Source organism: Olea europaea, chromosome 14, assembly GCF_002742605.1.
Source record: "Olea europaea var. sylvestris chromosome 14, O_europaea_v1, whole genome shotgun sequence".
Classification (NCBI taxonomy): domain Eukaryota; kingdom Viridiplantae; phylum Streptophyta; class Magnoliopsida; order Lamiales; family Oleaceae; genus Olea; species Olea europaea.
The window spans coordinates 12,586,133-12,599,635 of record NC_036250.1 but is presented as its reverse complement, the minus strand read 5'-3'; the positions used below and the strand labels follow the sequence as shown (position 1 = coordinate 12,599,635).

General features: G+C 33.8%; 1 long non-coding RNA gene across 1 annotated transcript; it reads left to right on the top strand.

Moving 5' to 3' along the window:
• The first annotated feature begins 4,985 nt into the window (after nucleotides 1–4,985).
• LOC111409209 lies at nucleotides 4,986–9,340 on the top strand. The gene is made up of 3 exons (XR_002705463.1): nucleotides 4,986–5,058; nucleotides 8,469–8,694; nucleotides 9,044–9,340. It is a non-coding gene; the product is annotated as an uncharacterized LOC111409209 (long non-coding RNA).
• The last annotated feature ends 4,163 nt before the right edge of the window (nucleotides 9,341–13,503 follow it).

The window sequence follows — 13,503 nt, the reverse complement described above, 5'->3', positions numbered from 1 at the left end:
CTTGTGCCCACGAGCCATTTTGACGAGCCCACGAGCTCGGCTCGTCCAAAAATATGAATTTTTTTAAAAAAAAAGGTGCAAAAAATGTGCAAAAAAAATTAAAAACATGAGCGGCTCGTGGGCTTGGCTCGGCACACGAGCTTGTGGCTCGTGAGCTCACGAGCTTGCCCTCGAGCAACGAGCCATGAGCTCGGCTCGCCACGAGCCTGAGCCCGAGCCTAGCTCGTGGGTTACAGGGTCGAACCGGCTCGACTCGGCCCATTGCTATTACTACTTACCTCTATGCAAATCAGAAAATCCTCCTGTTATGCCTCTTATGAAGAGGCTCCAGATTGTCATCAACGTGGCAGCCAATAAGAACCACACTCCCTATCATCCCTCATCGTCGAAGTGTCGAGAAGATATAGTCCACTTGTACATCCCTGGTTAGACTGAGGTCCCAAGTGATTCGCCTCTGAAAGATATACGCTAAAGTGATAACACGTGGAACAACGTCTGCTGGAACAATATCATGTCACCTAATCTATATTAAATAGGGGATTTTTATTTTTTATTTTTACAAAAAACTACCAAAATAAGATCCACACAGTTCATTGTATGATGCTTGCGTAGCAGAAGCCAAAAGGTCAAGTCACAAAATTCACTCATTAGGGAGCATTAATGCCAGCCCATATAGGGATTGATTGATTGATATCTAGGAGGGGACTCATTGGCCAGCAGATAAGGCCACATGTCCCTTCATCCAACGGTTCCAAATTCGCATCTTCCCTTATAAATACTCTCACTTATTTCCATTTCAAGGGTAATGCAATCCTATACACTTAAACATGCAGTCTGCTCTAATAACTTGCACATATCCTGCCTTGTTTAATAAGAGAATATCGAAAACTTAAATGCGACATCCTTTCATTTTCTCTCCTTTATAGTCCAGCAACTTCGTTCCTTTCTAAAAGCTATATTCATGAATGAAGTGCTGGAGGCAGATCTTCTAACATTAAGGAGCGGAGAGGAAATCGACAAGGTAGTAGTTTAAGTTTAAGGCCAAAGAAGATTCATGGGCCGCAGGTGCTTCGATAGAGAGTCACTTTCAGGTTGTAAGGCACAAAGGGATCTTGAATCAATTCAAGAGTGTTATTTCTTTTCTTCTTGAACATTCATTGATGAGATCGTCGTAGCACTCGCAACCGCCTCCACTATACCTCCAAAAAAGGCTACTAGTGACTAACAGTTTGCTACCATGCACAAGAAGTTATCTATGTGGAATATGTACTTGTTGGCCACATTACCCCTATAGAAATTAAGGTCAACGCCTACTATCCATGTAATGACCCAAAAATTTTTAATTCAAATTGCTATCCAAAAAATTTATTTATAAAAAGGTCAATGTTATTTTAAACCACTTATAGCTCATAAATTTAAATTTCTAACTGACACATTCTTAGAAGTTGAATAAAGTAGGATTTTTGGCAACTAAATTTGTAAATTTCATACTGTTGGAATATTTTCTTTTAAAATAATCAACTACTTAGATGTTATGAAAATCTCTATAGATAAAATAGAAATAGTATGAACAAAAATATTAACTAGCCATATTTTTATTTCTTACTCAATTTAAAATAATGATAATAAGGCATATTTTATTTATTCCTTTGTAGTGAGTAGAATTTGGCATCAACTTCACAAATTTAATAATTACTCATTCACACGAACAAGGTAGTAAAGTATAACCAATTACTTTTAAACAGTGTATACGTGCACGTATTTCGTTTTATCCTATATAATTAATTCTAAATAAAATTTGCTTTCATTCATATAAGATACCACTAAAGGAAAATCAAATAATGCGATTCAAACTTTTAAATAATTGCACAATTTAAAAATATCCATTTAACAAATAAACATAAACAATAATTGAGTGTTAAAATAAATGTCTATGGCAAATAATTAAAATTACGTGCTATAATTCTATATTTTTGTCCAGCAAGACGAGACACAACCACTTAATCAAATCACCACACTCCGACACGACCCGATCTAACTTATGAGGAGTAGGGAAAATGGTGAGTACATGGAAATACTCAATAGGATGTAAAAATTAATGGTGCGATCCCGTATAAAAATTTTAAACACGTTTTAGAAAATCATACCGTCTCATATCTTTAAAATCCAGTAAGAGCTCATATCATATCATTATATCGGAATGACTATATCATTCATATCATAGTATTTCATACCATAATTTTAACTTTCATGAGTACAAAATTCATCAACGTGTAAAAAAATAATTAAACGAGACATAAAAACACTGCACCTCATATCCTACCTTGTAAGATTGAATAAATCTTGAAAGGTGAAATTCAAAATCACGTTCCAAATATTCTAATTTTCTTGGCTGCCTCTAAAAATGAGATTGTCTTCTGCTGACTGCCTATGTATATATAATCGTGGTAAAATTATGGGACTCTTTCTGTGCTTTAATTATGCTAAAAATAAATACCCCTTTTTGAATCTACCATGTACATGAGTATATGTATCCATATGTGTGAGTGTGATAAATTTTGGCATAGATAAATAGTCTAAACCTGCGCTACAAGAAATTTGGTTGGGGTCTCAAATGATAAGTCATGACTACCTTTTAAACTAATCATAATAAAATGGGCATGCAGTTACCATTTTTATCTACATGTGAAGACGTGGCTCGAGCTAGGGAGTTAGAGTGGATAAGATAAAAACAAAGTTGGTTTTTACCCATTAGTTACATGGCTTTACCATAACTCTCTCTTTCTCTCTCTCTCACTCTCTCTCTTCTTTTCTCTTATATATACACTAAGAATCTTTCCCCATTCACGTGACTTGAGAGAAAATTTAAATTCATTAAATGATCAATTAAATATAATTTAAAACTATATCTTTTAACCTCGATAACTTGGGCTCCACTAATTCAAATTAACTTTTTCTCGAGCCTAACATGCACGATTAATTACGATCTATCTGACGAGCCCAATATTCAAATACTTATTATCCCTCCGTCAATATCTACATTTTATCCCAACTAAAATTGAAATTTAGTTTACATATACTTTAGTCCCTACACTTTCAAAACATTAAAATATAGCATACAAAAATTAAATTTCATTCTATCAAAATTTCCAAGACATTACAAACTCTCCTCTTTAAAATATTTTCGTCCTCGAAAATTTACCTTTGCTAATCTAAGAGTTCTGGATACTTGGTTCTAAACTCATCTTCCTTCTCTCACGTTGACTCTTCTCGTCCATGATTTCGTCATTGCACTTTGACCAGGGAAACTTCTCTATTTCTGAGTTGATGTACTTTTCTATGCAGAATCATTGTTGGGATTTCTTCATATAATAGATCTTTTTGTAGCTCCAAAGTTTGGTAACTTACAACATGATTTGAATCATGAACATATTTTCTGAGCATCGAAACATGGAACACATTATGCACTGCTGCAAATTAAGGTGGTAAGACAAGTCGGTAAGCCACAACACCAATCCTTTCAAGGATCTCGAAAAGTCCAATAAATTGTGGTCTCAACTTTCCCTTCCTACCAAATCTCAATACACCCTTCATGGGTGCTACTTTAAGAAAAACTTTATCACTCACACTAAATTCCAAATCATTTCTTCTACCATTAGCATAACTTTTTTGTCGGTCTTGCGTTATCTTTATTCTGGCTCTAATCTTGTCAACCGCCTAACTATTCGTTCAATGATTTCAGGACCCAAAATTATATTCTCTTCGACCTCATCTCAATGGGCAGAAGATATGCACGTTCTTTCATAAAGAGCTTCATATAGGGCCATACCTATAGTGGTCTGGAAACTATTGTTGTAAGCAAACTCCACTAAAGGCAGGCGTGTCTCCCAACTTCCTCCAAGATCCAAAACATACGCTCTTAACATATCTTCCAGATTTTGAATGGTTCTTTCTGATTGTCCATTCGCCTGAGGATGATAAGCAGTACTAAACTTCAATTTCGTCCCCATAGCTGTCTGTAAACTTTTCCAAAATTTAGATGTGAACCTCTGGTCTCTATTTGACACAATGGTTACTGGAACTCCATGCAATCTGACTATCTATTTGATGTATAACCGTGCGACCTGTTCCATGTTGAAATTTAATTTGATTGGTAGAAAATGGGCTGACTTTGTTAGACAATCCACCACTACTCAGATAGCATTGTGACCTTTTGCTGACCTCGGTAAGCTTACCACAAAGTCCATCGTTATGTGTTTCCACTTCCATTCTTGAATATCCAATGATTTCAGTAATCCGATAGCCTTTAATGTTCTGCCTTGAATTACTGACAAGTAATACATTTTTCAACGAATAGACCAATTCCTCTCTTCACGTTTCTCCATCAAAATGTATCTCGAAGATCTCGATACATTTTTGTACCACCTGAATGTGCCAAATATGGGGTAAAGTGAGCCTCTTCCAATATCTCATTTATTATACTTTCATCCCTAGGTACACTCAGCGTGTTATCTGCAGATATTTCGAACTCTGTACGTTTGTTTGAACAAATCTCAGTCTTTATCTTCTGTAAAAATGGATCCTTATATTGCGCTTCCTTAATTCGATCACGAAGTGTAGGTTGAATCATAAATGTTTTAATCATCGTTGTAGTCTAAGTCAACGGTGTGATAACTTCTAATCTTATGGGGTGTATTCAATTGCGACTTTTAAAGATTTTTGGAATTTAAAAAGTATCGGTGTATTCAATTGAGATTTTGGAAGACTCTCTAAAAGTTTGGGTGTATTTAATTGAGACTTTTATAGGCTTTTAAAAAGTCTCTATAAGTTATGGGGTATTCAATTGAAACTTTTAGAAGTCTCTAACAAGTCCCGTGGTATTCAATTGAGGATGACTTTCAAGGAATCTATACTTTATAGGACTTCCAGAGACTTTTTGGTAGAAAATATAAATAGGATTTCTCAAAGCAAATCTATCATCCATTGAGAGATTTCTCAACATAGCCCGCCTCTTCTCTTTTTCCATCAAGGGTTTTCTCCTCCATCTTTTCCAATCAGGTATGAGTTTGATATGAATTTATGACAGAAGATTCAGACCCTTTCACGATATTTCTCTTCCAATCCGGCCTCTTTTCTTGTATTTTTCTCCTCCATCTTGTATTATACTAAAATTTCTGAGTTTACTATGATAGAACATGAATTTATGGATAAACCTTTGCTATGAGTTTGCTGTTTACTACGAGTTTTCTTTGAATCTTTGAATCTCCTCCATCTTTGATATGAGTTTTCTTCCAATCAAGCAAATTCATAGTAAATTTTCTTTGAATCTTCCAATCAATTTTCTGTTTGATTTATAATGATTTGTGTTTTATGGTAAATTTATGTGTTTTTCATTAGTTGCTTTCAGAAATTTGAAGTAGATTTTAATAAGTTTTTTAGCTAATTTTTGTTGATTTTCTGGTGTGTAGGAATAGTACAGATGAATTAAATTTTATAGGTGGGCACGTACTTTTTGTGATTTTCTTTAAATATTTGGTTGACTTTTTGAAATTAGACAAAGTGCAATTTGATGGCATGGTTGTATATTATATTTTGTATGCATGTGACAAGTGAAAGAATGGGACTATTTTTCAAGCTAATATATGACAATTAAGGCCATCTCAGAGAAAGAAAAAAAAACTGAATAAAGAAAAGGAAAAGGAGCTGGATTTTTACTTCTAACACATTAATTTGAGCATGTATCTTCACTATGTTTTTATCAACATTATTTTGTGCTATTTCTTTGTACTTCCTGATCTCAAGTTGTCAGTTTTAATCTACCCACTCTATGACACTATAAGATATTTTTTGCCTTACTGGAAAAGTTCAAAAGTGATATGTACATCACTGGTTTGTTTAATAGCTTTGTTGTCAATTTTACATAGAATATTGAAAGAAGTTGGGGAGGTGTTAAGGAAGTTCAATTTATAATGGAATATCGACTTCTATCATGCTTTTGAGTTTACAGATATATGATATATCAGCTTATTTAGTCTTCCATAGTCATGCGCTGTCTATCCTATATGGCTATACTTTTGTATTAAAGATACCTTATATATTTAGCTTTACACAGATATATGCTGTATCATTTTATGTATTTTTTTTTTTAAGGATGCCTCAGTTGTAATTCTCACAACAATAAGAAAAAAACTCATTCTTTTTGTTTCATTGCCCGTATAAAAATTTTTGGCTTACAGCTGGTTACATCTTTTGTTAAGGTCCTTTTATCCCCATGCAAGAAGATTTGCTTAAATGTTATCAAATAAAAGACTAGAAATGAGAGTTTTTAAGATGCTTTGTTTTTTCCTCAGTCTAATTTAACAAGTTTGTTTCTCGACCTGTCCTACCATATTGACATAGAAGTATTTAGGATTGCATAGATCATGATTGGCTGGAGCTATAACAAGAAATAGAGATGTAAAGTTTGACATACTTTTTTGTTTATATTCTTGTTGGGGATTTGTAGAAGATTAGTTCCATGATGTTGTGGTCATAAATTCATGATTTATATCATTTTGCATTTGCCTAAATATTTGTTCTCTAATAATATGACACTAGTTTTAATGAAAGATTCAACACAAGGAAATGACAAGGTTCAGGGAAAAGTATCGAAAAATATGAGAAATGGATGTCGGAAGAAAGCAATGAGCTTTTAAAACTCATGGTTGATGCTGCCACACGTGGTTGGCGTGATAGTAATGGTCGTTGAGCAAGATAACTGTAGAAAAACATATACTTCCTTATTTTAACCAAAAAACTTGGGGTTGAAAAGACTTATGCCCAATATAAAAGTCGTGTGAAATGGTTTAAAAAACAGTATAAGAAGTATTCTAAGTTTATGCATCATAACTCTAGGTTCGAATGGGATCGTGTGATGAAGAAATTCACTGCTAGTGATAAAGTATGGGACGATTACTTTATGCTGAGCTTCCTTTATTACTTGATTTAGAAACATATGAAATTTGAGTTATTGGTTAGTGAAGTGTATGATTCACATATTAGCACTCATACATATTTTTTTCTTTAATAGTCACATCCCGAAGATAAAAATTATTGCACGGACACTTTTCTAGACTATGAGGATTTGAGGATTGTAGTTGGAAGTGGGACAACTGTTGGGACACACTCAATTACATTAGGAGATGATACTGATGCAAGAACTTTTTATACAGAAGAAAGAAGAGTTAGTGATAGTTTAATAGACGACTTCATGTATGATCCTGATACTGAATCATTTATAGTAACCGATAAGCAAGATCCTATAAGTTCATAGGTTTCCCCATCAATTCGAAAACGAAGTAGAATATAATTTGAAGCAAAACTAGTTCGTTTGAGCCCAAAAGCACTCAATCAAACATTATAGACAAACTTGCTAATACAGTTGACAAGATCACTCAAGCAATTGAATCAATTGACACCAGAGAGGCTAATTGTTGGAACGTTATCAAGGAGATCCCAAACTTGGATGATGATGATCGTTTCAAGGTCCTTGATTTGCTTAATACAAAAGCAAAAAAGTCTAAGTTCTTGAGCATGATGCTCGAAGAACGTTCTGAATGGATAATATTTAAATTAAATTGAGGCTTTTTTTTGGGGGGGATATGATTGGTAGTAATTTTTGAAGTTTTTGAATTGTTTTTTGTTTGATTTATTGGTTGTATTTTTTTGATATTTTATTAATTTGATGACAATTGATTCATTTTACGTGACATTATCGTTATCTTTGTCTATGCATTAAATTTTTGTTCCTTCTATGTTTAGGTACTTCCATATATATAATGTCTTATGTTAACTTACATAAAGATCATGAAAAAGAAGTGGCTAAGATTGAAGAAGATAACTATAAGGAAGCATTATATGAAACCAGACGGTATTTATGGATGGCAATTCAAGCAATTCTCTACGTGATAAATGATCTTGTAAATAATATGCATTGTGCACGTATTACACGTCCACTAACTAGGTGACCAAAAACTAGATATGGATATGACTATATACATAAAATATTAAAGGAGGATCCAGAAAACTTTCGACAAGTTTATAGAATGTATCCAGATATATTTCTAAAATTAAGCAATATCATTAGAAAAAACACCCTTACAGGATATTAGGTATATTTGTGTTGAAGAAATGCTTGCAACGTTCGTACTTATTGTTGGTCAAAATACTAGATATTGCTTGATTCGTCAAAAATTTGGTCGATCACATTTCACTACTAGCCAAAGTTTCAACAAGATTTTACAAACATTAAACAAATTTGCGATAGATATGATGGTCAAACGGGGATTCGTTGTGCCAGAAAAATAAGAAAAAGTACAAGATTTTATCCTTACTTCAAAGTATGTGATGAAATAAGATTTATTATAATTTTTGTTTTATGTTTTCATTAGTGTTCTCGTGAATTCTTTGTATTGTTTTATTATTTTTAGGATGGTATTGGAGCTATTGATGGTACCCATATTCCAGCAATGGTAACTGGGCGTGATACAAGCAGTTATAGAAATCATCATGGAACAATTTCTCAAAATGTTTTGGCCGCTTGTAACTTTGATTTGGAATTTATATACGTGATTAGTGGGTGGGAGGGATCAGCCCATGATTCTATAGTGTTGAGTGATGCTTTAACAAGGAGAAATTGACTTAAAATGCCACAAGGTACGGCTTTATTATTTCTTTTTTTTTTTCTTTTATCTTATTGTTTCATAATTACTTGTTAACTTTACAAGTATTTTATATTTGGGTAAATATTTTTTGGGAGACTGTGGATTTCCAAATCGACGTCAGTTTTTAACTCTTTTTTGAGGTGTCCGTTATCATCTTCAAGATTTTGTTAGTCAAGGTCGTGACCCTGAAAATACAAAAGAGTTGTTTAAATTTCGTCATGCTTCCTTGAGGAACGTATTTGAGAGGATATTTGGTATATTTAAATCAAGATTTACAATTTTCAAAACAGCTCATCCATTTTCATATTGTACACAAACCGAAATCGTATTATCTTGTGCAGGATTACACAATTTTCTCCAGAAAGAATGTCGATCCGATGAATTTCCAATCGAACCCGATAACGAAGATTCTTCATCTTTTTCGATTAATAAGCGGGAAGACTTTGGACCATTTTTTGAGAGTCAAGAACAAGAAAGAGAGAATGCTAATGTATGGAGGGCTTCTCTAGCAACGGACATGTGGAATGATGTTGGAAATGTTTGATATTTTTTTTTATCATTACTAAAATACTTTTTTTTTAATATTTTTATTATTTGTTAATCTACTTGATATAAGATGAAAAAGTACTTTATGTTTGGCGAAATATTTGTTAATTTTTTTGAAAAAAATTGACATGAAAAATACGATTTATTACTTTACATTTTCAATTATATGAGTTGTGGACGATTTGAATATATATAAGAAGTTGTTAAACATATTACATTATATATGTTTAATATATTCTTTTAAAAAAAAAGGTCTTTAAAGTCTCTAGTAAAAGTCTCCACAAATCTAGGAAACACTTTTATTAATTCCTAGCAAATCCATAGAAATCACTTAAAATTCCACAAAGTCCACAAAAGTCACCTACTTTAAAAAGTATTCAAAAGTTTTTAAAAATCTCAATTGAATACACCCCCCCTATTTCTCAAAATCCCTTACCAAGTATTTCTGCACCTTGGAAAGAACTGCTAACTGTGATCTTGTCCTTATGTTTAGGGCATCTACAATTACATTAGCCTTACCCGAGTAGTAATGAATTGTGCAATTATAATCTTTCACTAACTCCAACCATCTCCTTTGTCTCATATTCAGTTTCTTCTGTGTGAAAAAGTAGTTGAGACTTTTGTGGTCTATATAAATTTCACACTTCCCACTATAGAGATAATGACGCCATATCTTTAAGGCGTGAACTACTGCTACAAGTTCCAAGTCGTGAGTTGGATAGTTTTGTTCATAGTGCTTCAACTGTCTCGAGGCGTAAACAATTACTTTTCCATGCTGCATCGTACACAGCCTAAACCCTATTTGGAGGCATCGCTATAAATCACAAATCCATCCGAGCCATCTGGTATCATCAATATCAGAGCTGAAACTAATCTCTGCTTGAGTTCTTGAAAACATCTTTCATATTTTTCTGTCCATTGAAACTTCACACCCTTTCTTGTCAACTGAGTCATCGGTCCTACTATTTTTGAGAAGCTTTTAATGAATCTTCTATAATAACTAGCCAATCTCAAGAAACTGGGGACTTCACCCACACTGGTCAGCCTCGGCCAATTTGTTAATGCTTCCATTTTTGCAGGATCTACTTCGATTCCTTGAGTGGTAACCATGTGACCAAGAAAACCTAAGCGATCAAACCAAAATTAACACTTCTTGAATTTAACATATAGTTTCTCATTCCTTAAAGTTTCAAGTACCATTTGAAGTTGTTCCTCATGCTGCTTCTTATCCTTTGAATATACAAGTATGTCGTCAATAATACTATGACGAACTGATCTAAGTACTGACGGAACACTCAATTCATGAGATCCATAAATACCGTCAGAGCATTGGTTAATACAAAAGGCATGATAGTGAATTCATAATGCCCATAACGAGTCCTAAAAGCAGTTTTCGGTATATCGCTTGCCCTGATTTTTAGCTGGTAATACCCTAATCTCAAGTCGATCTTTGAAAACACTATAGCACCCCTTAACTGGTCAAATAAATATTTGATTCTTGGCAGCAGGTATTTGTTTTTTATAGTTAAATGGTTTAATTCCCAGTAGTCAATGCACATCCTCATACTTCCATCCTTCTCCTTCAAAAAAAGTACAGGAGCACCCCCAAGGAGATACAATTGGTCAAATGAAACCTTTCTCCAGCAACTCTTCTAATTGCAATTTCAATTCTTGAAGTTCCTTTGGTGTCATTCGATACGGGGTCTTGGATACTGGTGCTGTTCCAAAAACCAAATCAATTGTAAATTCCACTTGCCTATATTGTGGAATGACTGGTAATTGTTTTGGGAATACGTCTGCAAAGTCTCGTACAGTGTTAATATTGTTAACAGTAGTTTCTGTATGTTGGGAACTGGTGATATTAACTAGAAATCCTTAACAATATTCTTTCTTCAACATCTTTTCTGCTTGTATAGCCGATACAAGACGAGACAAAGACTTGAACTTTACTCCAAAGAAACGAAATTCTTCCTCTCCCAGTCTAAGAAATAATACTTTTTTCTCTTGACATTGAATGGTCGCGTGATTAAGTCCCAACTGATCCATGCCCAAAATAACATCGAAATCTTTCATCTCCAAAAGGTATAAGTCTGTTGTAATATTTTCCCATCAATCTCTAACTTTATAGCCTTAGTCATCCGATTTGTACAAAGAGTTCTTCCTGAAAGATGCTAACCTCTAATTCATAATTCATTTTCACACATGCAAAGTTTGACCTAGCAATGAAGGATGCAGAGATAAAAGAATTTGTAGCTCCAGAGTCAAAAAGTATGTAAGCAGGTACATCAGATAATAATAATAGAATACCCGTTTCCGTAATTATAGTTTAGACTAGCAACCAAGTGACAGAGTTAAAACAATTTATGGTCCTAGGTAAAAAGAACATAAGCATATATGTTGAAAATATTAATAATAAAATACTTGCTATCACATTCAGATCCTGCTCTGCCTCATGCTAATTCAATGCAAAACCCGGGCCTTTCCTTTCTTGTTCTTGACCTGATCATCATCTTTCTTCTTTGGAGGCTCTGTACATTTGAGAGCAACGTGTCCCGACTTACCACGCCGAAAACACATGTTCTTTCCAAGTAAACATTCACCCCTGTAGAGTTTATTACACTTAGGACATGGTGTAATATTCCCACTTGTCCCACCAATACGAACTCCTGTGCTCAGCCTTTTATTTTGCCAGTTACGTCTGTTCTTATTCTGATCACTCCACTTTTTTTCCCAACGACTCCTTGCTCTGCTAGGCATATTGTCCAAATGTGGTTCTCTGGTATGAAATAGCATGGGCTCTCTCAAACATCTCACGATATGAGGTGAAGCGATGGGACATAATGATTATGCCGATCTCTGGGCGCAGTCCATTTTCAAACCTCCTAATCTTCTTAACTTCTGTATCCACTAAGTGCGGGCATATCTTGAGAGCTGCTCAAACTGCCTTTCGTAATCAGTAAGTGACATGTCTCCCTACCTGAGCTATAGAAACTCTAATTCCTTGAAGTCTCTCAGAGCCTGTGGAAAATATTTTGCCATCACTTCATCCTTAAACTGTTCCCAAGTCAAATTATGTTACTGTTCTTCCGTCCTAGTGCGTAAGATAGATTTCCACCAGTGACTAGCTGCTCCAACAAACATAAATTATGCGCATAGCACCTTCTATGCACCGGTACAAGCGATGTGTCGAAAGATGCACTCCAGATCTCTAATCCACTCCTCAATAGCTAGTGGGTCGGAACCACCATCAAAAGTCGGAGGCTTGTACCTACGAAATTGCTCAACCATTGAGACGGCTCCCGAGACAAATGGAGGTGCATCTTTTTGTGGTGGTGCATTCTGTGGCGACGGTACTTGGCTCTGTCTGCTCAGTTCTTATACCACTCGAAGTAAATCGCGCATCAAGTTCGTGTAAGTAAGTGGTGCCATTTCCTAAAATTTAATTTGAAGTTTTCGGTCACATTCCAGTACTAAGTCTAACAAGTTATACATTTTTTTCGTATGCATATAATAAATTTAACGAGAAAAATAACCTTAAAATTTTAAAGATATGCAGTTTAAAATATTTAAATCATGCAAAATGTCTAAGTACATTCATCTTCTTACCCCTTTACATACCTTAGGATCGTCGGAGGGTGTCGTTGAGTGCAAAACGTGTATTATCGTTAAACTCTTAAATCTTCAAAAAAATATTAACCTTTAACAAATATTACGCAAGGAAACAAATAAACGTTTTATTACATGTAACATTTATGAGTTTAACGATAATACACGTTTATATATTATCAAAAATTTATTTATTTAGTATTTATTTTATTTTTATTATTATTATTATTATTTTTTTTTTTTTTTTTTTTTTTTTTTTACATGGGGATTACATTGAAATTTTAGCTACTAGAAAAATGTCATATACTAGTGCATGGACTATTATAAAATTTCACCCATTTGAGAAAAATCTAGTAACTAAATAATTTATTGATTATTGCGGCTAAACATAAAATTTATTCTAAGGAAAGTATTTTTAAAAAGTCTACAAATATAAATACATACACACATAAACTATTTAAACAATCACCATTTTTTTTTAATCAAAACTGTTCACGTGAACAGTAAACATCACTGTCCCAATTTTTTTTCATATGTTTTCTCAAACTGTTCACGTCGTAAATTTTATAAATAAATAAATAAATACACACACACACACACACACACACACACATATATATATATATATATATATATATATATATATATA